General features: G+C 40.6%; 1 pseudogene; it reads left to right on the top strand.

The window, feature by feature from the left end:
• The first annotated feature begins 8208 nt into the window (after window positions 1-8208).
• On the top strand, window positions 8209-9120 carry LOC147316216 (uncharacterized; annotated as a pseudogene).
• Window positions 9121-24107: the final 14987 nt, after the last annotated feature.

Genomic DNA, 24107 nt, shown 5'->3' with positions numbered 1-24107 from the left:
AGGCACTTGCTGCATTTTTCCCTTCAAGAAACAGAAAATTCTTCCACGTCATGGACACACCAAGGTCTTACCTGAGGTGAATTATTTAGAAGGTTGGCTTAAAATTCAAAAACGCGACTAAAATGTGGTAGCATGATAAAGACTTATATGTTTGTGCTACTGAAAATGTTTTTCTTTAGATAAAAATGAGAGAATGAAGAACTACAGGGAGTAAAAAGACTTTGTTTGACACCATGAATGCAGTGTGCTGAAATGAACGACTTCCCTGGCAAACTCCCTCAAATCAAACACAGGCAATGCAAACACACATTATATTTAGAAAGACACAACAGCAAGCAACTCTTGTGAATGGAAACAGAATCCAAAAATAAGACAGGAGTGCTCTAGCAAAAAGAAAATTATGCAAAACTAATATTATCTGCCAAGATCACTGCTTGCTCCAGATTGCTTGAAAAGATGTGTATCTAATCACACACTGGCACAGATTCCTTTGGGCTGTGTTTATTTATATCCACATTCACATGTTTTGTTTGCATGTGAATCTGTGTGTGTGTTCTCCATATGACAGTCTCTGATATATCTTAAGCTCAGTCACATGTACACGTTATTAGGCACGCTGACCGCACCATTTGCCTGAGCTGAAACACCCTATTATTCAGCTGATGCGGTTTTTAGTGTAAATATTTAATTTATGTGCATATTGAAGTGGAATACATTGCAGTGAAACTCCTACACTGCAACACGAAGAAATGCCCATCACACACCCGAATACAGGTGACTTTAAAAAATCTTGAAGAAACATAAAAAAAGAATATCTAATGCATATTTAATGCATTATCTGATTTGTCAACATCACAAAGCTAAATTTTGACACAGTTTTAAACCTAAATAATCCCAAATAGGAGCAGATTTATTTATTTATTGTATCCTTTGTGATTGCAATCCTAGAAGATGAGGGGACTCCCCAAACACTTGTCTGTGGTAGACATTGGATCATTGCATATAACACAAGTATTCAACAACAACAAGAAAACCCTCAAAAAGGGAAAGGTTTTGCAGGTGGTCCTCACAGACTGTTTCTCTCTCCTATCTCTTCTGACTTATTTTTATGGGTTTTGGTTTGTGTTCGTGTTCACTGTCACTACTGCTAGCATGATGGTACATGCACCCCCATGTAGTCCAGCCCCTCCAGGATGGCAGATCCAAATGTGCCGTTGCAAGAAGGTCTCCCAGCACAGTCTAAAGAACGTGGAAGAGATGGACCACACCAGCAGGACCGGTATCTACGCCTCAGTACAAGGAAGTAAAGGAGGAGCGCTGGCAGAGTCCTCTACGATGACCTCTGATGGGCTACTTTAGCATTTTTCTGACAAACAGACTCCATGGGGCACGTGAGAGCTCAACATCCCATGTTTTGTGAGACCTGTGCTCACAGACCAGTACTGTGCAGGTCAAGTTGAATTCACTCGCAGACACATATGTACTCTGAGCACATTTGACAGACATCAAAGAATCTGTGGCAAACATTATGCTGCTTGCAACATCATCTCTAATGATCTGTAATGACCTGTATTGAATTAATGGTCTAACATAACCAAACTATGCTGTGCCATGGCTAAGAAGGAAGGTGTGGCTGGGATGATGTGATGTTGTTGCGGACAGCTGTGGTGGCTATTTTGTGCTTGTGTGAGCATTTATATTTGATCATAGGATTGACACATATGTACTGATATGCTAAGATGACTGAGATAGGAAAGCTATTGGGATTTGAGCTGTCTTTTGGGTTTTCAGCGGATATAAGCGAGCTGTAGAAAATTACAGGGTTGTTGCGTTAAACCTTCCATCATGGCTGAACATATGCATTCCTATTCATATTGAGAAAGTAATGAAAGAAGACGTCTTCATATAATATCTCACTCTGCTATTTCAGTGTGAGTCTAAATCAACACTTCAGCAGAAAATAATAAGGTTGCCACAGCCCTAAATTATCATAATGACCCATAGTGCTGTACATAGACACACACTGACCGCACACAAATATTGTCTTTTTCACTTTTCGTATTTCATGAAATATTTATTTCAGCAAGACATTCTTGGTTTCTGCCTCGCTCCAGAACTGCCAGTTTCTATTTGGACCCTGTGCTGTGAAATGTTGAAGATGGTGATACTGACCCTGCAATGAAAAGGAAAATAAGAGCTTAAGAAAACATCAGCTATTTTTTTTCTCTTCCCATGTCCTTAAACTTGCAGTGTTAAGGTAGAATTAAACACTTTGTCAGGGTTTCTTGGTTAAAGTGGTTTTGACTTGTCAGGTTAATCAAATCATCACCTGCAATGTGGAAGAGTGACCAGTACATTGCATATGACATGACATGTGAATGGACAAAAAAATAAGCACTAAGGATTTTTAGTCCCCATGCACTTATTAAAATCCCAGTTTGAATAACACTGTGCTTGAGCATTATGTTTGGCTCACTGCTACACAAATCAGTTTGTTGGTGTGCTTGGTTGCTGTCATGAAAGTCTTGTCTTTATTTGTGCCTTTTAATGCATGTGTGTGTCACTGGATTTGTGACTGTGTTGTCCTGAAATGCCAGTACATAAAAGTGTTAGTATAGACTTTCACTTTACTCTTGTGCGTCTCTCATGCTACCTCTACAAGGGTGTAATGCATGCAACTTGCGCTCATGCATGCCGTATTTTGTATCTCCAGCACATCTGGGCTCAGTGCCATTGCAAACACCCTTCTCTATTGACTTAACCACAAGTTGAGAATCTCTCTCACACACACTTATGCACAGAATTGGGCTGTAAGACAGTCAAAGAGATCCTGTTCTCTTCCAACATGACAGGAAATGAGAACACTCAACCCAAAAAAATATATTAACTTGGAATCTATAAAAGCAAATAAACATCTTCTCAAATGCCTCCCAACATTTTGGATAGTCAAATGAAATAAAGCTCGACAAGTTGTCTTTTTCAGTCTGCCACACATCCTCAATCTTTTGTAAGAACCCATTGGCTTATGTAGTGTCTTTTTGGCCTCTCAGCAATTGGTCTGGTTCTGCTAGCAATCGGATCTGAGTCAAAGACTTTTCCATTTTAAAGCCAGAGGATGTTCTCATATCTGATGTCAATGCTGGCTAGGTAACTCCCGCATATTAAGCTAGTATATGGGAGATTCACATGTCATTGTCGTAACACAACTCTAAGCAGACATTCAGGAGGAAAATGCTTATTCTGAGTGAAGTTAAAAGAAAGGAGCTGATGAATAGAATTATAAGAAAGGAAGAGGCTTATTATTGCAGACAGAGGGGAGGAAGCTGTGATTCAGAGTATCCAGGCCTTTGTTTCTTCTTGCTGAGAAATAACAAGAACTGGGTGGCAGACAGATAAACGAAAGAGGCTGACAACTTTGCATGTTCCCAATTATGTCGTGCTTGAGCCAAAGTACAAACAGAAGAAATAAGAAACATCCTTGTTATAAAATGCAGAATCTTCAATAACATAAAATGTCGTACTCAAGGGCTTGAATGGGGCAATACAAAGAAATAATCCATCTGTATAGAGATATGCATTCATTCCCAGACAGGCTAAAAATATTTCAATAAGGAAAGATTATAAGAAGGAGCTGAACATGATTTATTGATGTATAGAATTCAATATGAGGTATTTGGCGCTTAGACTCTGATGGCCCATCACAGCAGAACAGAATCCCAGCGGTGATAGAGATTAGGACAGGAGTGTAGATGCTTTTGATGGAGATGAAGATGGCGGATTGAATGATGAGGAAGAGGCAGTGATGGGGAGGAAGTGGGTTGCATCTGCAAGGAAGAAAAACAGATGCGCAGATGCAGATTTAACATAGTTGAAGTGTTGAAGGCAAATTGGCCTAAAGAAGGCCGGCAGTGTGTGAAAGTGGAAGTGATGTAAAGTTTAAATTAGCCGCCAACACCTGAGAAACAGACAGGTGTATGACTACAGATCTTCCTTATTGAACTTACGCGTAAGCTTTATTAGAATAGAACTGAATAGGACATTTGGGATGAGAGAATGACATGCCAGAAGCATACAAAAGATTTTCATGTAATATATTTCAGATCAAGGGAAACACATCAGCATTACTGAGGTGCTCTGAGCTATCCGACACGGAGGTTGCAAAGGAAAAAAGAAGGGTGAGTGATGGGAAGGGAGCGAAGTCAAACAGAATACAGAAAGGTAGAGAGGATGCATTTTTGTGCATGTAATCCCGCATGAGCAACAATACAGTTAATTTAGCGGTAAGGAAGATAATAACATGCAACAAATGAAATTCCCTTGCCACTTTGAGAGTGTCAGAGACTTCACAAAGGAGTGCTATGTAAATTCTTGTAAGAATAAATAGAATGGAATAAGACAAGAGACGATGGAGATTTAAATGAGTTTGTCATGAACTGGGCTCCATTGTAAAGCGCAGAAACATTGCTGTAACGCTTGTTACTCAAGGCACTTTGAAGGCATAAGGATGGCATGCTCACATTAATGACAAATGACAAGCAATGGTTGTGATAGACTATATCTATATTTCGATAGAGACTGACACAAACACTTCATCTTTTTCCCACTTAGATGCCACAAATTGTATTTTGCATTCCCTTGCTTTCCGCCGTCCTGCCAGATATTACTATTCTCACTGTATGCTGTGGTGACAACTGTGGCTCCTCAGTCTACCCACTGCCAGAGGGAAGGAGGAAAGATGAGTCAACAGATTCCTGCCTAGGTCTTCATATGCACACTGCTGCACTGCCATATAAAGACATATTCAGCTTTGTTTAAATAGAACACACATACACAGAGAATAGCTGTCCCTTCCTGTTGAAGCACAGAGTCAGAGTGTTAACATGTGAGCCTTACCGCATGGTTATTGAGTGCTTATGTTGTCTAGCTTTAATCCAAAGCTTTGTTTGACATGAAGCTGGATTTGTAAACAGATTACTGGTTGCAAAATCCTAAATTTACAAAACTTATTTTCTCATAGTGGATTGGTGTTCAGAGTGCACAACGTGGCACTTTTGTTTTTTGCAAATGTGCCAAAAGATTATAGAGATGTCCCCTGACTCACTCTATTTGGAGACTGATATCCATGGGAAGGTCTAAGGCCAAGGCTGCTACAAAGGAGGTGAAGCAAGCTATAGTTAGCCAGTTGCTACAGCTGCTAATTTTTAGCTTGGCAGGCAAGCTAATTTTAGCAAGAATGAAATACAATGAAAGGACTGACACCCATCTGGACAAATGCAGTTATTAGCATGGCTTTAGATTTATGCATCCTGCCCTATGATAGCAGGGATAGGCTCCAGGCCCTCCTCGACCCTGAAAGAGAATGGATGATGCTAGGGATCAAATCATTCTTACGCAGGCTTCAAGCTGGTGTTAGCTAATGATAGCTCGTCTGCATAAATGTCATAAGCATCACCAGAGCAATCTACCACAGATAAAATATAGCTAGCTGGCTAAAGTTACGTTCGTGCTAGAGAAAACAGTAATTGGAGACTGGTGCGCAACCAAAATGATCAGTGTAAACTGTGTGTAATTAACTTGTAGTCTCGTTGCCTTTGAAATGCTTGATTTGAAGATGGGAACGAGGTCTGCAACCACTCAAAGTCAGCTGCTGTCCTCAAAGCAAGTTTGATAGCGATAAAATGACAAAAAGCCAGACCCTGCTGCTATAGGTTTGCAACTTAATGAGGAAAAGTTGGCAATTATATGATAATGTGTTGATGATCCAAGATAAATCAGAAAATTCTACCAACACCATAAACAGAAATTCTCATTCACTGTTTAGATTCAGAGTCTAACTAGAACCTCACAGATTTTAAATAGAAATTCATAATTCAGGAAAGTGATTTAACTGCAAAATGACACAATGATTTATAAAGCCTCACTTTTATGGGTATATACCGTAATCGGAATACAGTTAGCTGGCCACCAGTTGAGTCAAATCCCCTTTTGCAAAGAAATATGTCGCTGACAAGTTATGATCATTGATACAGGGTGGCTCAGATTACTTGCAACTTTTGGCAATCTGTGTTCATATATTAAATGGCAGTTATTTGCAAACATTTACTCTCTGCCTGAGATTGCAATCAGTGATTGCAGTCATTCTAAATGGGATTGTTTGGAGGCAGGTTGCTTCTTGCCAGGCAACCACTCCACGTATTTTAAACCTCACAGTTCATCTGTCATTTTCCCTTGCAATGCCTTCGTGCAACCCACCTCCTCTTCATTTCTTCCTCTTCCATATTACTCAGGCTCCATCAAAGTCTCCATCTTAGTCCCCACCACCAGCGTTTAGAGTCCAGGGAGTCTGCTATGTCTCTTCCTATGACTGCTGTGATGGGCTTTACGAGTCTAATTGCCAAATAGCTTAATTGAATTTTGTATATTAATAAATCACGTTCAATTCCTAGCAAAGGAATGGTTGGTTAACCACCTAATAGTAAGTCAGACATGCAGCATGTATATCTAGATCAGCATATTGAACTACAATATGCATGATATGCAGCACAATAGTTCAACATAAAAGTGTAGGACAGTGTGGAGCAGGGAAATTATTTTACTGCTATTGTTAAATAATAAATATAATCTGCAGCATGGATATTGCATTCAGAGGTTGAACAGTGTGTGTCTTTCAGAAAGACTAAGTGGCAGGCTGACAGGAAGTTGCAGAGAGTTTGCAGAAGTGAAAGCAGGAAGTTATTTTGAGCAGCAGGCTAAGACGATCATTGCTTTAACAATGTAACAGATAGCTTTAAGATGGCCTTAAGATGTTTATGATGATGTTAACTTTGTATTTCAGGTGCAGTTATGGCTATTTTGTACACATTGCATATCTGTGCTTATTTGAGTTGATGTTCAGGTTCTTTAAAGGTCTTAAGCTTCACTGACGTGACTGTTCAGGTGATACATGCTGAGGGAAAACTAGAACATAGAAGGAATTGCAATACATGCTTACAAAACACTTATATATCAGGTCATTTCATATTAAGGTTTTAGTAGAGGTTCTTGGTTAAAACATTTATTTAGTAGAAGACATACACATAGTCTCAGTGAGCCTCTGGTCTAGTGAAAGGTCAGAAGTGCAACAGGTGAATTGAGAAAGAGCATGTGAGGTCGTGACACACACACATGAGTTAGATTTATTTAGAGGAGAGAGAGATTAGTCATGTCTGGATTGTAACGGCGAAAGTGTCTCGGTAAAAGAGGAACCGTCCTTGTCTTCTCGGCAAGAAAGAGGAACTGAAAGGTTGACCAGAAGAATCGGCCATGAAAATAGAAGATGATCTTCTGTGTTAAAAGTCATGGTTGTTTTGATATTGACGTATGTATATATCCTGTCTGTGACGCATGAAGGGGCGTCAGTAAATCAAGCCCTGATGTTATAAAATAATTGTTTGTGCTTTAGTAAGTCGAAGATCAATTGCTGTCTGCGTACAGAGTTGTCTTCCCACACGTGTGTATTCATTAAAAATCATTGTTTGACCAAGAGCTTCTGGACCATGGGTGGTTTGTACTCTCCTTCCTCAATTTTGAACCTTAACAACAGTTTAACCTAAGCCATTTTGGCTAATGCTAGCAACAGGATGCAAACTACAGTTCCAGCCATAATTGTTGTTTTCTAGATGCTAATTAGAGACATCCTAAAGGATTGTCACTTCCCTGAGCAAACACCAAAACATCCACATATTACCAGCTGACAAACGGAGGTGCAATGTTGTTTTAAACACATCTGATTATCACACAAAAATTACCACACTCCTCAGTGACAACAACACCTGTGAAGCCTTAAGACAAGACTCCACAAGCAACTACAAAAAGAAAGTCATCAGTTGCCTACAAGAACTGGGAAAGGAAAACTGACTGCCCTACATTCCACCAACTGTACCCAGGTGATGCTTTACCCCCTGTATATATGAACCTCTGAAGTTACACAAAGGAGTCCCACTCAGACCTAACAGGATCAACTCAGCCACCTGCAACATTTCCAAGCACCTTGCCACCATCCTAGATCTCCTTGTGGGGTCCAGAAACTTACACTGGATCCAGATGAAACCAGAGTGTCCTTTGATGTGGTCTCACTCTTCACTTGCATACCTACAACTGAGGCAGCAGAAAAGGTCAGAAAACAGCTCCTTAGAGAACAGAACCAGCTTTACCCCCGATCAGATTTGCGCACTTTTAGACCTCTGCCTTAGCACCACATGTTTTAAATACAATGAGGGTTTCTACACACAAAAACATGGAAATGCCATGGGCTCCCCTGTATCATCTACTGTAGCCAACCTTTACATGGAAGAAGTGAAAAGTAAAGCTCTTGGCTTCAGCATTTATAGAATTTATAGATATGTGGATGACACCTGAGTCAATATCAAAATCCAAGAAGTAGAAACCTTCACTGTCTACTCAGTGGATAGAAACCTAAAGTTTACCAGGGAAGACACAAAGGATAACAGCTTGCCATTTCTGGACTGTGCCGTGCACATTGAGGAGAATGGAAACATCAACATCGAAGTTTACTGGAAGCCCACACACACAGACCAGTACCTACTCTTTGACTCCCACCACCCTCTGGAACACAAACTTGGAGTAATCAGGACCCTGCAACACCAGGCAGAAAACATTCCCTGTAAGCCAGAAGGGAAAACGAAGGAAAACACACATTTAAAGATAGCTCTTAAATTTGCTTATCCTAATTGGGCTCTCATCAAATTAGCAGAGATGCACGGTAAAGAAGGTCAGACACCAACTAGGGAGAAACAGATCATCCCTTATGTAGCAGGTTTATCAGAGAAACTCAGGAGAGTCTTCTCCAAGCACGACATTCCAGTGTACTTCATACGCAGCCACACACTGGTTCAGACCAGGGACAAAACTCCCAAACACAAACTAAACAACACAATGTATGCTGTTTAGTGCAGTGAGGAGTGCTGAGCCCTCTTCACGGGAGAAACCAAATTTTCACAGCAGCTTTACCCAAAACCTCTGCTGATAATGACCCCCACTCTTTTTCACATCTCGGCTCATGTGATGAGGCATATGATCAATAGTGGGTCAACAACTCTTTTAAGGGACAACTCCCAATAGGGCATAAATACCTGGGACTCTCCACCATTTGGTCTTAGAAATGAGGAAGAAGAAGTTATCAAGAAAGTCGCTTTTCTTTCCAAGTTCCCTAGAATACGATGATCTGCATGACTGAGAACCTACACAGACATCCTAAAATATGATTAACAGCCGTGGTGATGTTGATGCTATATTCAACCCTGAAACCTTGTTTAAAAGAAATGATCAACATGTCTTTCAGCTCTAGCTGCTTTGAGATGGACACATATTTGAAACAGTCTGCTGGGACACAGAGACACACACTCAGAGCTTCCCACTGAGCTAGTGGAACTCAAATATGCCTGGTTTGTTGCTATGGTTTCTCCCACCTTAGAGCCTGCTACTGTGTCTTGTAAAAGTCCCCCGAAATAAAACTTATTGCTAAGGCATGAGGGGATTTATTTCATATTCCTGTGGAAATGTAAAGTGTATTTATGAATAATCAATGAGGTAGCTTTCACTAAACAGTCACTCTGCTGTTGCTCTCCAACGTGATAGTGTTTCTGTCTCTTTGTCTGTGATGTTTATCTATTTTCAGCACTGTTTGATTTAAACCATTTGGACCAAAATAACTGTCTTTTGTTTCGTTTTTTCTCCTGCCTTTGTTTGTGTAGTACTGTTTGATCAAATTCAGTATCATCTTCCCTTAGGGCAAAGCACCAGAGCTGCCATGCATGATTATTAAACAACAGCCATGGACTCACAAAAGGGCACATTCATGGCTAAAATTCAATGATGTCATTTCATTTTGTGCTTGAAGAAATCCAAAACTTAGAATTGTTAATGGAGGCAACAGCTAAACTTTTTCCCCCTTCATTTCTACAGAGATGATGTCAGCTGAACACAGTTCTTGTATACAGAGCTGTGTAATCTAGATCAGAAGCTGATCTATTTAAAACAGCCAAGTTAGATTGCTTTGAAGTTCTTGATGTTTGTTCTGGATTAGAGAGCTAAGATTATACATTGCTGATTTGAATAAACAAAAGATATAGGAGTGTGTGTCTGGAATGACTTGTGTAACTCAGCCCAACAAAATGCATCTTGTTCAATTTTTACTGTATTAAATGAATTGTTTTCCTTCTAACTATTGTTTGCAACAACTTAAAAGATTCAAACCAGATATAAATCATTTCAATAAAGCAAAACAGAGTTTCCATGAAAGCTGCATCTGTGATTGTTCTCCTGCTGGTATTAACCCAGATTATGCTCTGCAGTATTGATTATGATGAGAGGAAGTAAGTGCATCATGCACACACTCATACACACACACGTACACACACACACACAAACACACACACACACACATCTGTATTCAGCTCCACAGTTCACAGTGAAGTGAAAACATGACAGGAAAAAGGGCCTTATTCCAATAATGAAGAGAGAGGGTCGTGCCAGGAGGTAGATGACGCGGCATTAGTCTTCTCTGCCTGGAAAGAGAGATGGGGGAGAGGGAGAGAAAGAGAGAAGACTCTGTTCTTCTTACATAATAGGTGATTTTAAGAGCACTGGGATTCCAGTGTCCACCCTGAATGAATGCTTGGTTGAGCAGAGGACTCTGAAACTGAAATTGTTTGAAAGCAGTCATGGGTCTTTGGCGTTTCTGTACACATAGAGCTCCTGTCCTGGTGTGGTGTTCTGACAATATTTGCACACCATAGGACACCAGACACAAAAGGCTGACTTGTTAAACACAAAGAATTTATGAGCTTTCAGGACTTTGCACTGCAAAGCCCCGTCAGTGATATTGACAGTAACAAGCATGAAAGCTGTTGGACAGAGCCCCATGATAGAGTGCTCTGTAATGGAGTAGAGTGTAATGATAGCGCTACCTGCAGCCATCCTACTGAGAGAAGAAAAATGAGCCTGTCAGGAGAAAGAAAAGAAAAAGACAGAATTAAAAAAAAAAAAAAGCCCTCTCAAAGTTTGAAGTTTGGCTCTGTATCTGCTTTTCGCAGCCAAGTTTCTGTACAGATTAAAACGCACTTATTCCATCAACATCCCGCAAAGCAACCTGCCACTTATCCAGCTGCTGTTTGTTTACAGGGTGGAAGAATCTGACTTTCAGAATGAGGACTGAGAGCAGGTCTATGCTGATCTGGGGACTTGTGGCATGCGTGCAACAAGGACGCATGCTTCAGGTGTACACCAGAAGGAATTTTAACTGTCACAATAATGTGCCCTTCATAAGCCTGATAGCTGCAAGTAATCATTTTTCAGATAAACAAACTAATGCATGTTTCCTAAATTAAATCAGACAGCAACACCCCTCTCACTCTTAGCATATGAAAGTGGCTGTCATCATAAATGAAAGTGAGGGTTCAGGCTGAACGCCAAGTGTGCCTTGTTATAGCTCACAGTGAATTCCAGGCTGTTGGGAAGCTTAGTTCTTGCTCTGGCTGAAGTACAGAACAGACTACTGGGGTCTGTAGTGGAAGGTAAGCTAGAGCCAGCTCGGTTTCCTGCCTTCAGATGGTTAAGCAGATGGCCTGAGAGTCCTGAGAGCCAGTACAGTAATCTAACTCTCCATCGGCAGCGCTTGTTTCCCCATCACTGAGTGTAATTTAACGTTTCTTATAAACACTGCAAGGTTGTTTTTTTTTTGTTTTAAATGCAAAACTGAACCCAGAGTACCTGTCTGCTTTTTAAAGCAAATCTCATTATTTGCTGCAGCTGTATTATAAAAGTGACTTTCCTCCACAGTTATAGAGGTATGTGGTGATTTTGGATTGAAAACAAAAACATCAGACCTTCTAGCACAACAGGTTAACCAAAGGCCAAAGGTCACATGTGTTCACTGCCCCCTGTAGTGGACAAGCATTAAGGAAAAAAGAGGCCAAAATGACAAAAATTTCCAATGTTAACTCAATTCACCAGGAGAAATGCTAATATTTAGGGCTGTGGTTTGGGTGTTTATTAAAAAGAGAAACTCCAAAGAGAAACTTAATCAGTGACTGATTATCTGATACATAATGCATGCAATTCTTTTCCAAATAACAAATTTGGCAAATAAACAGCATAAAATGGAAAGAATGAAAGGTTCATGTTGTTGCTGAAGGAACTTAATCCATCCCAAGGGATTGTTTTTGCCTGTATTTAATAAACCTCCATCGCCTGCTTTAGTGCCACAGATAATGTTTTAATTACTTAATCAAAACATACATTTAGAATGATTAAATACAAACAGTTCTGTGGTACTGAGGGAAAGGGAGTAGTAAGTCAGCCAAGGACACTGAATACTTTGTTTGACAAGTCAGCACATTTTTTTTCAATCAAACTTATTCTGAAAGAAACCCAGGATGGGTGTAGGAATCTGCTATCCTATTTTTCATTCTGCTGCACAGTCAGCCACTTCTCTGACCATACAGGAAGCTCATATTAACTCGGCTTTAAACAGGGATGGAGAATACAACAACAGATGCTCATCAACATCTTGTCCTTAAAGACATTATAGCGCAACAACAACAACAACTGCTGAACACATAATGAACACTAGCTGAGCTGCACTGTCTTTTGAAAGATAGACATCAGCAAATGAATGAAGAAGTGCAGACACAAAGGCACACAGGGTTCGTATTATCACAGATACTGGGAAGCAGCCACAAAGAGCAGAAGCCTGCCCACGTCTTCCCAGAACTGTTGGCTACTTTATTTGAGCTTAATCAGAGGAGCTGAAGAGTGTGAGCGCGTGAGAACAACAAAGACAGAGGCATGCAGATACTTAGACATGCACAATAGCATTTATGATCATTTCAATTGCTTTTAATGATAAAAAAAATGTATGCTTCCCCTAATTAGAAGCATTATTTTTCACACAAATATAAAAATGGGATACAAAGAAAAGTAGAGAGAAGTGGATTAGCGTATTAGCTTCGACGTGCTGTGTGTTCAGTTTCCCCTCCTTCTTCCATTTCCTCTCGTGTCTGTCGTTCTGTCTCTCACCGAGAACAATTTAGAGACACGTTCTTCTTCCCGTGTTTCTCTTCGGGTGCTGCCTCTCCCTCTCTATCTCCTCAGACATCTTGCTGTCTTTGCCAGTCGTCTGTTGCTTTGAAGTGCTTTGCGCTTTCCACACTCAGACAGCCTTCCTCTCCTGTTCTGAGCTCTGGCCCGGTCCTGACGGGGAAGGGCCAGATATGCCGCTAATTAAGGCGGAGTGTGTTAGTGTGTCTGTGTGTGAGGCTGCACATAAACCCCCAAGCATTTCTCCATCTAATTACACCAAGTGATGTCTTCGTTCGTCACTCTCCACTCATTATGATTCTTGAATTATCCAAGAAGTGCACTTAATATTCAAAATATTCTATATTTTTGTTTTCTTTGGAGTACTTCTGTTATTATGATCCATAAACCTGGCTCTCTTAGCGCCACGCTGCACAGGGTGGCCCTGATCTGGGAACTTCTTGGCTCAGATATCTTTAATCAAGCAGCCATTTTTCCAAAGTGTAAGAGTGAGTCTGGATTATTTTTTAGAGCTTTTTAGACTCAGGAAATTACACCTTCTCCTGTTTTCTGACTCAAAGGAACATGAGCTCCTAACTGTCCTCCAAATCGCACATCATCTCCAAAATTTGACAGAGACAAACTAGCAGACATGTCATCCATCAGCAGAAATGTATTTGACATTTACAGGGAATAAAGGAAGAGAATGAGGTGTGAGACCACAGCAGGGGTGAGAGCAGAGAGGAAGAGAAGTACAATACAGTGAGAAGGAGACGGATTTGTGTTGAAATACTTTGGCTGCACAACATCAGTGTCCACATGCTTGCATTTTATGGACAAGAGTAGCAGGATAATGCTCTGAAAATGTTGGATGGTTTGATTATTGGAGCCAGGACTGAAACCATTTGATCTGGGAGTGCAGACGAGAACTTGGGACCTTAATAAATATGTCTGGGATCTTGGAGAATATGAAAAGAGTTTTTTTTTTCTTTTTGTGCGCGGTTATGTAGCTGTGCGGCAGTTTGATTTCTGCCAGGATTCCACTTTAAACATCTGAAGTCAAAGAATGAGCTTTTATTGAAGTCAGTGCTGGGCTCACAGCACCAATGATCAAGCGAATCAATGAAAATTTCCACAGTTAAACAAGCAAGAAAGGGGCCCTGATTTCATATTTATTTTTCATGTTTATTTCCACTAAATTATTTATTGGCTATTTCTGGTTTTCGGCATATGAACTATATAGTTAGTCCATGCTCATAATTCAGGGTAATGTTTAAATTACTGCATCAAATGGAAACAATTACAGCAATAAAAAAGGGGCATATGTACAAGATGACAGCAGACTTTTAGAGGAAGTAAGGAGAAATTCCAGCTGTCATGTGGCACAAAGTGTATCCAGACTGCAACGATAATCAGAGCACTCTCACAGGAAACAAACACAGAGACAATCACAGAAGGATATGATCAGGGATGAGGGTGAAGACAACGACCAAAGAAGCTTTTAATCACCCAATAAAAGAAAATTATGCATACAGCGACGGAAAAAGTACCTGTCAACAACTAGAAAGGAATTGAATAATTACAGGGTGGAGGACAGTTGTCTTGCGACTCTGGAACGACACTTGTCCCGTCACCACAAAGGGCAAATGAAGGAACAGATCCAAGGAACATATCAGCTAATCATTGCAGCGGATGAAACTTAAACCGTACGCCATCTGGATGGATTTAGATGAATTGCAACAAGGACCATGTTCAGCTTGCTAATCTAAAATGATGTTACACAGAGAGAGAATAAGAGAATCACAGAGGTTTGTCTGCAAAACGGCAGTAGTGCCAGAATCAGGCTGTATTGTAATTCAATTTAAAACAGCTTATGATATGATTTTGACAGGGAACAGCTATGTTTATAATCAGGACCTCTGCATCTTGAAGCTCTTTCTCTACATCTAATCATCCAGTAGGAACACAGTATGGCCTTTTCATGACCGTAGGCTCAAGTATAGAACATTGTACATGTACAGCGGTCTCATTTGGCTCAAGTTAAGTATAACCACATACAGGGCATGCACACAAGAACACTTTCATGAATTCAAATATGCAAGCTGATTTTTTTTTCAGCGTTTTCAGGTGGTAATTCTTTTTAGTCACAACTTATTCAGGTCACCCACGTTGGGGGAAAAGGAAAATGTTAATGTGCCTGTCGGTATAAATATCAACTGCATGTGTGACCACAAAACAATCAGTCATACCTTGACATAGGGGCAATATGAGTCACGGGAGACAGGTATAAAATCAGTCCAGTCACAATAATAATGGCAACAATTCACAAGCTGAAAACAGAAAGACCATTGATCAAGAAATCTTCTTAAAATATAGTTTTTTAAAGTCTTGATTTCTTACAAATTCTTAAGCTCCTAGAGGACACACCGAATCCCTGCATGTGTGCATGTGTCCACCAAGCGGCCACTTCTTTTTTAGAAGTAAAAGTTCTTTTTATGCTTTCGTGCTTTAATCGGCTATCAGCAGTCCCACATGGGCACCATAGTGTGGGTATTAGAATTGTGGCCTTCAGAGTTGTTACACCCCTGTTAGGCTGATAAGATGAACCTCCGAGGACCAGTAGCTTATGCATCCAGCACATATGGGCCAATATCTTTCATTCAACTTGGCAAAATCTATGCTAGATACTAATATTTGCTTTGCTTTTTATCTTTTGGAGTTGGGCAGTAAATGTACACAACATAGAGTAACTGGTTACTGTGGTGTGGTGGTGTATTGTGACTGTGACAAAGAATGCTTTAAATTAACAATGTTTTCAATCACTGTAGCATAAGAACAACTACAGCTATGAATTAAACTTGTTGGATTTTTTTTTACAAAATTATACATGATCATTTATACTAAATAAGCATATTTTTCACAAAATACTGAGGACTAGAATGATATAGATGCAGTGTACTTGCATGAAATAAGAATAAAATGTAATATATGAAATGGTTTTTAAATTATTTATATATGCACTGCTTAAAATGATGTTTCATGCCAGCACACTCATTACAAAAGTATCTGAATGATGCTGCCTGCAAAGTCATTGAATGGGAAAGTTTTGGAGCCTCTTAATTATTATTAATCTTTTTTTTCATAGGCCAAATTTTAGCTTGTAAAACAAACTGTCCGGGTGGTTGAATCCACCCAAGGATCATCTGAACAGTCCAATAATGTTTCAAGTTCTTCTTGTTACACATTTTTGCACCTGCAAAATTGGTTAGGTTGGTGTAGATTACCCTGAATGAGACTACAGTGAGTCGAACAGCAGGCTGTGCCCTGGACCCGGCCCAACACATGCCTGTCTAATGGCTGTGATATGTGAGTGGGACAGAACATGCGCCTCATTGATGAAGACGGGGAAGATTTTCCTCTGAGCAGGCATGGAATAGCCAGGTGGTCTGCCCTTGACATTTTTCATCTGTGAAAATTGGTTTGTGTGGGGTAAAAACCATGAGACAGAAAGAGAGAGAGAGACACACACACACACACACACACACACACACACACTTAGTGATCAAGTGGGAGAGAGAGACGAGAGAATTATGCTTTTCTTACTCCAAAGTTTGTGTTGTCCAAAACTAGCATAGGTGTATGGTAACCAGACTGGAAGAGGACAGATGAAGTGGTTTGGAATAAGGGCCTTGCTGCCAATGTTAGACTGCTGTTCTTCCATTAACACAGTACAGTAGCATGTCTGCCCACTGGATTAGTGAAAAGCACCATTGTATTTAACAATTAACTGGTTTATTCTTACCTTCATTTATCTGGGCAGGGTTTGTTCAGAACACATGGTCTTATGTAATATGTCACATTCTTGCAGCTATGCACAATCTGTCTTGTACTTCCCAGTCGTCTACTGCTGGCTTCTGACAGCTTCAATTATGTGCTTCACCCAAGGACTGCTAAAATATACAGGAGTTGCTATGGAAGAATATTAGTAATGGATTCATCTTGGTGTGTAGCCTATTGTGTTTAAATAATGCCCATTTATTAAAAAAAAGCGATTGCACTTTTGATAATTCAAATGTACAAATGATTAGCATTTTTTAAATTCAGTGTTTAATTGTTTAATTTTTGGTTTACCTTTATACTTCGACATATTTAGCAAGATAGGTCTAAAAAAAAAATGAAGCTTTACTATCAACTCCACTTAGTTTTATATAAAGAAAAAGTCTACTTGCTTTTTATCTGCATGAGAGAAAACTAGATGACTTAAATTAGCTGGAATTGTGGTTTATTTTTTGCCATCTGATTGAAGTTCATTTCATTTTGATCTTGGACTGAAATAACCCTGAGAGCTGTCACTGTGTCCATAACACTGATTACTGGAGAACAACCAGAATTTTTTATTGCAGTGACATCATTAAAGAGTCGTTATTCCCTTGCTTTTGACTTTGTGTCAGCGTTGTTCATTTTGATAAATGTGGATGGCCGTGAAAATAACCTTGTGAGGGCTGCTTAACATTTCAATAACAAAGCCCCCATAAAACACTACAGAAGGAAAACAGAAACATGCAGTCGCACACAGCACTGGGCAAGAAGCTATTGTATTGTTATTCCATTACACCAAAGCATCAGTCTAGGTTTGCTCACTTTATTAAATCACATTTCAAGCTTTGAGGTATCCGATGCATTCCAGTGGTGTTTATCACTTGTTCCAGCTCATTTATAAAAAGGACCCTCATGAACTATTTTTCTGTTGTACAGTAGGCTTGAGGCTCAAAGACAAGACTATAAATTAAAGGATTTTATACAACTTTGATGATTTTATGGAAATAATGACTGCTAAATGCTTACATAAATGCCAAGACCTGTTCCCGTGTAAGACTAAAATGTTATCATGCAATCAATGGAAAATCCTTTCCATTTGTTGAAACTCATATCTATCTATTTCCCAACAGAGGTGAGGCCTGATCCCTAACTGATGACCCTGGCCATTACTGAGATAATCAGAGAGGGCATGTGGATACACATGCACATAAACAAAAAGATGAAGAGAAAGAGTTGAAGAGGAAAAATGGTTTCTGACTGTCTTTGCTTCACATACTTGGGAATGAATGTTGAAAGACAAGCAGATGTGTCGATAGATACAGAACACACACACACACACACACACACACACACATAGCAAATAGATCAAGTGACAGGAAAGTGTCTGACGTGACAACTACGGCTCATAAATCACAGCCGATGTTGCAGCAACAGCCTAAACACACAGCTCACATTTGGGTTCACATTACGAACAGCGACTCCTGGAACGACACCAATGAGTAAAAGCCTCGTTACAACGCACCAGCTCACCTGCAGGTTGTGAGTAAAACCGATGCATTTAAAGACAATACGAGTCAATTCCAAAACATTCAACACACATGACTAAGGCTCCACAGGGGCGGGGGCACCTAGACCCGGTTTGTAGAGTACGCTTGGGGAGTGTGATCGTGTGTACAGCGTCTCTTTATGTCTGTCTCCACGTTGGTTGAGTGTGGAGTAAGTGCATATGAGAGCATGAGGGTGGGAATGGATGTTTGTATCTGTGTGTGCCTGTATGTCTGTGTCTATATGTCAGGTTGGGTGTCAGGCGCCACCTCTCTGGGGACATCTCAGGCCCTCCAAGGTTTGGAGGCCTATCTCCCCCTACCACCACTTCCCCTGCCAGTGGCGGACCCCCTCAGACATCGGTGCGTTGGTGGTTCTTTGTGTCCGGGGATGGGCGTCCAGGTACACACCAGCTCACTCCTTGGCGGCCGCTTATCGGGGCCTGGAGCCTGGGGCTCGCTCGGGCCACTTCGGAGGTGGGGTGCCCCCGGCCTCTCGGCCTGGGGCTCGGTCACTCAGGCGCAGCTGGCTGCCGGCGGAGCTCACGGGCGCGTCACTGCAACTCCCCCTGGCTTCTGCTCCGCGGCTGCTGAGTGAGCCCTCATCTGGGACTCTCCTCAGCTCTTTCCGGGACAGTGGCGCGGCTGCCCCTCTGTTGGTCTTCCTTGGTCTCTTGTGTTCTGGGGGCCTCTGGATGTCTGGAGTTTTGATCTCCTCCACACCTGCTTCACGCCCTGGAGGACGGGGCTGTGGCCCCCCCACACCCTCTAGCAGATCATTACATGAAGGAACCTTTTAAAAAACAAAAAACAAGCGCGTCCATGCTCACAGGTGTACACACGGGTGATCACACCCACAAACTACACCCTTTTTGGCTCCTACCTCAAAGCACACTGTGTTCTGTTGATCTTATGTGCTGCACAATAATGTTTAACATTTAGTATTTACTGTCATATTCCCATATATCATTGTGATGTTGTTTATTCTATTACTCTTGTTCTCTTCTGCTTGCTTTCTTTTTTCTTTCTCAGCAGGTGATCCAGGTGATTGATATATGCATTTTTTTTTCTCTGCCCGTTCTGTTGGTTTTTGTCTTTTGCCCTTCTCCCCCGTCCCTCTTCTCAGCTGTTTCTCTTTCCCTCTTTCTTTCTCCCCTTCTTTCCCCCAGTCAAGTCTGTCCCGTATTCAGTAAGTGAAAATAAAATAAACAATAAAAGGTGAATCAAATGGACCATTACGGCAAGGCTGGGATGGTCAATTTGGTAAAGTAAATCCGTTGGGCATCTTTCTTTGCCTTTAGACAACAATTCTGATGGCAAAAGAGCCAAACGGGACAGGCCAAGAAAAAAAAAAAAAAGACTAAGGCTCCACATACATTTATTCTGAATGCCCGAATAAAGCCGGAATTGTGGTTGCTTTAAGCATATCATTTTTCTTTATCTCTCCCACCAAAAGAAGTCTGCTAATAGTTGAGTCAGGTTTCATTGAATGGAACGTGCTGAGCCTCTGTTGACTCTTCAAAACTAATAAAATCTCTGCTTTGAAGTGTTCCCATCTGATTGCCTCAAAAATGCACAGATCGAGTGGTAAAATGTCATGGGGGTAACGATTAGTCTCAACTTGGTCCAGCTCATAATCAAGTTAGTCAAACCAGTCAAAAGGAGTTTCCGCTTTTTTGAGTTAAGACAAAATGTTCCATGAATGTGCTTTGTCTGTGAAATTGAATTTTCTCTGTGGGATATATACTCTTAAAGCCAGTGCTCTTTTCACCTTTTCACTGTCTCTGCTGTTCTCCTCTCCGATTCTGTTATTCTAGTAGCTGACTACAAAGTTCTGAAAATACTAAATAAACTAAATGGGACACTGAAGGTGTCACTTGCGAATCCCAGTTGGAGGAATCGCATTTTTCCAGGTAGAAATGCAAACTGGATATGTGAGCATGCTCACGCTTACACACATGTACCAAATGTGTGAAATGTATCACGGTGGTAGCAAGTTTACGCAAAATGCTGACAAGAGCCATCATTTATGACTCTTTTACAATAACACACTGTTGGAGATGTGCTGCTACTTGTGTTTATAGTACATGTGTATGTGTGTCAAAAGGTTCAGAGGAAATCTCCCATCACTCATAAAAAGAAAGGGCCTCAGCTGACGTTTGGGTCTCCCTTTCTCCTCTCTGTCTCTTTACATTTGGTTCCATGACGGTGAGCTGGTCAACGCTCCTTTACAAAGAGTCCAACTTGGTAAGCTGGAGCGAGTTGTTAAGAGTTTGAGGTCTGTGCGTGTCAGTGTCTAAGTGTGTAGCAGGTGGGCAAAGGATGAGAAACTGAGTAATTGTCTGTCTGACTGAATGAGTGAATGTACCTTCTGACTCCCCCTACGTCAGCCCTGACATCTAAAGAAGCCTCCAGTGCCATAACGGTACAACAGTTGGAGGAGTTTTGATGGAAACAGACAAAGTAAAAAACAAAAATGAAAAGAAATATTTGAAATAATAATTAAGTTGTGTAAGAAAGTTCATAAGACGATGGCAATCACCTATATACAGCATGTCTTTTTACCACTGCCCGGTGCGATGGCTGTTTGCGGTTATAGCACTTTGCTCTGTGGTGCTAAAATCTTCTAACATAATTTCATCACATTTCAGCAGCTATGTGCAACAGTACCCTCTGACAAAGTTGTTCCTCAACTCAGGCTCAGTGGAGTGACTGTGTATACTGACTGAGGTCTGAACTGAAGCAGAACTCGATCAGATCTCATAAGCCTGATATTTCCTGGTGGCACTGACACTTATTGTGCAAACCCATACTAACACTCTCCGATTATTTCTCTTGTTTGGGTTTGTGTCTGCTTGTCTGGGGTTCGCTTTTCTTTTTCCATTGTGGTCTGTAGATGACTAACCTCTAAATATAGTGTGTTACCTACAGATTTTCCATATCAATAAGTAGAATTGTAGCCAAGGAACAAGTGAAAATTTTGTTCTTTTGTTGTGCAGGTAAATAGTCTGTTTTATGAAGATAAATTACAAGTTATTTTATTTTGTAAGCACTGGCAGCACAAAGAAGAGCGAGTCCCAAATCTGTCAGTTGTACCTGAAGCCAGTGTGCCCCCAGGGTGTCTTTTGCCCTGCTTTTGTCACCTCCAATGGTTGTGGCAGAAGGCTGGAGGTTTCTTCCTGTTAAAAGCAAGTTTTTCCTTCCCACTGTTGCCAAGTGCTTACCCAAAGGGGTTTGTTTGATTGATGATTTTTCTTTACTATTGTAGAGTATTTCCTTACAATATAAAGCACCTTAAGGTGACTGCTGTTGTGATTTGGCATGATATGAAAAAACTGTATTGAAAAAATTGGTCATTGTCAACAGAAGCTGAGTCAACAGGCCAAAGTTAAGTCTATTATTACTTAAAATGATGCATGCAACCAAGCTGATAATTTTTTAATACGTGACATTAAAACTCATCCTTTGAGGTTATTTAATAGGGAAAAAAAGGTATTTATAAATGTACATTATCACTGTGTAATTGTGCCTTCTCTAGGTTTCAGAATCCAACAAAGTTAGAGCCAATTCAAAGAAAGATTTATCAATGCTGGCTAGCAGCAACGAAAACAGGCTAACAGCAGTTAACAGTGGCAAAAACAGCAGCCCTTGCTGATAAAAAGTTCAGGATATCCTCAACAATTTAACTCAGTATCGCTGTTATCAGACAAACGCGAGCTCCACTGTCTCATCTGCCTGCAGGGGACACTTTTCAAAAACGCTTCTCACCCGACATGTCGACAGCTGAGGGGACTGACAGCCTCCACCAATTTGGTGAGTTTTTGAGGTGACTCAGATGTAAAAACATAAAATACCTCAAAAATACTTCATTGACACATATTCATGTTTTATTCTTGATTTAATCTTGAATGTTGACATTGTTTAAATATGTTCAAATATAGTGTGTACAAAAATGGCTCTATACGAAAACAGTAGAAGAACTGGGAGTGGTAAAAACATAATAATTCAGAATTCAGTTGACTGCAGTGTTCATTGTACTGACATCTAATGGCAAGATTTCACACACTGCATCTTTAAGTGTGAACTCAGAAAGCAAATAAAAAGTCTCACAAGTTGCCATTTCTTTTGCAGTTTAAAGAAATAATCAGGCTAAATGAAGGCATTTGTGTGTGTGCATCTGTGTGAATGTGTATGTGTGAAAGAGAGAGAGAGAAAATTTATGTTGGACACTAATTTGTGTGTTTCACGCGTGTTTTGACAGTTCTGCAAACTAATCTTTGTTGTCGCTTTACAAGAGTAGGTTGAGTGTGTATGTGTGTGAGCAGGGTGAGGAGAAGCGGGTTCATTCAAAACCTGTTACTGCACAGATAAAGTCTCCTCCGCTGATATTAGATTTACTTCTTGTTCACTGAAGTAACATATTTTGCAGAGGAGCATCTGCTGAGAGGTTTGAATTTGTCTACTTTCTGCTCATTTCAGTGCATGAATACATTTTTGAAAGGTTACGGAAAATCTGATGAATTACCCATGCTCTACAGCACTGAAAAACATTCTGGTAGACTTTTGAGCTTTTCTTTACTCAGCTGACTTGAGTATAAGTGACGTAACGCAGTACTGAACTTGGTTTGTTAAAGACACTCCCTGCACTTTCTGTTGCTTGTGTGCAGAGAAAGACATGCAAAATGCTGGCATGTCTGTTGTCTTTTACATCATCTCCTCCATCTTCTTGTGTGGTTTGGTATTCAAACTCTGCTTGGAGGGAATATCTGGGCGGCTAGCCACCTCACTCACTCTCAAGCCTTTCCTCTTTAGAATCACTGTGACACACACACACACACACACACACACACACACACACAACTATCTATACCCACTACCACCATCTCCAAACAGACAGGCATACTCACACAATTGCCGAGACACTCTTTTCAAACCATGCTAAATCTTTCGGCCTAACAATGAAAGCTGGACCTAATCTTATAACCTCCATCCAATCAGAAGGCTGGAAACTGAAGAGTGGAATTGATTGGCCGGTGGCCACAGGGGCCAGTTAGGGGAAAGAGAACAAGAGGAGACAAGCATTGTTGATTGATTACCATGAAAGACACTTTTGTTACTGACTTGAAGGTAGGACACTGTGCTTGCATCGAGAGGAAACACTAGCAGGCCTAAAATAGGTCACCAGTGCGCTAACGTGCATACAAAATCCTTTACCAAGATAGTGAGGTATGCACAAGACAGTCCCACCACCCCTTGTTAAAAAAGTAAGGTCCAGAGATCATTAGCTGTGAGCTACGTTGATTAGTTGTAGTGCAAAGGTTAGCAGTCAGTACAGCATGTTGACGGATGAAAGTGTTACTGCTGGGAAAGACACAGTGAGTCAAATAAGTCTTGGCTGTGAGGTTCTGAAAACAAAATAAGTGCTTTATGCTCACTCAACAATGCTTTTATTTATAATTTTCCTTCAAAAATGGCTACATCAGCTAACAACCATCTTATCTTTCTTCATTTGAAGGTTATGCAAACTGCAGATTTTGTTCGCTCTGTTGGCAGCTTTTCCAATCCACCGAAAAAAGTATCCGCACACACTAAGGGCGTACTAACAGGGATTTGAATCGCAGCCCAGCATGATAAAGTTGAAACACATTCAACTCCATTGTCGAGTAA

The sequence above is a fragment of the Aulonocara sp. 'chitande type north' Nkhata Bay genome, linkage group LG13, assembly GCF_057382095.1.
Source record: "Aulonocara sp. 'chitande type north' Nkhata Bay isolate Kocher_YH1m ecotype deep benthic linkage group LG13, A_spYH_male_GT1.1, whole genome shotgun sequence".
NCBI classification, from domain to species: Eukaryota; Metazoa; Chordata; class Actinopteri; order Cichliformes; family Cichlidae; genus Aulonocara; species Aulonocara sp. 'chitande type north' Nkhata Bay.
Note: the sequence above shows the minus strand (reverse complement) of the source record. Positions and strands in the feature narration are given on the sequence as shown.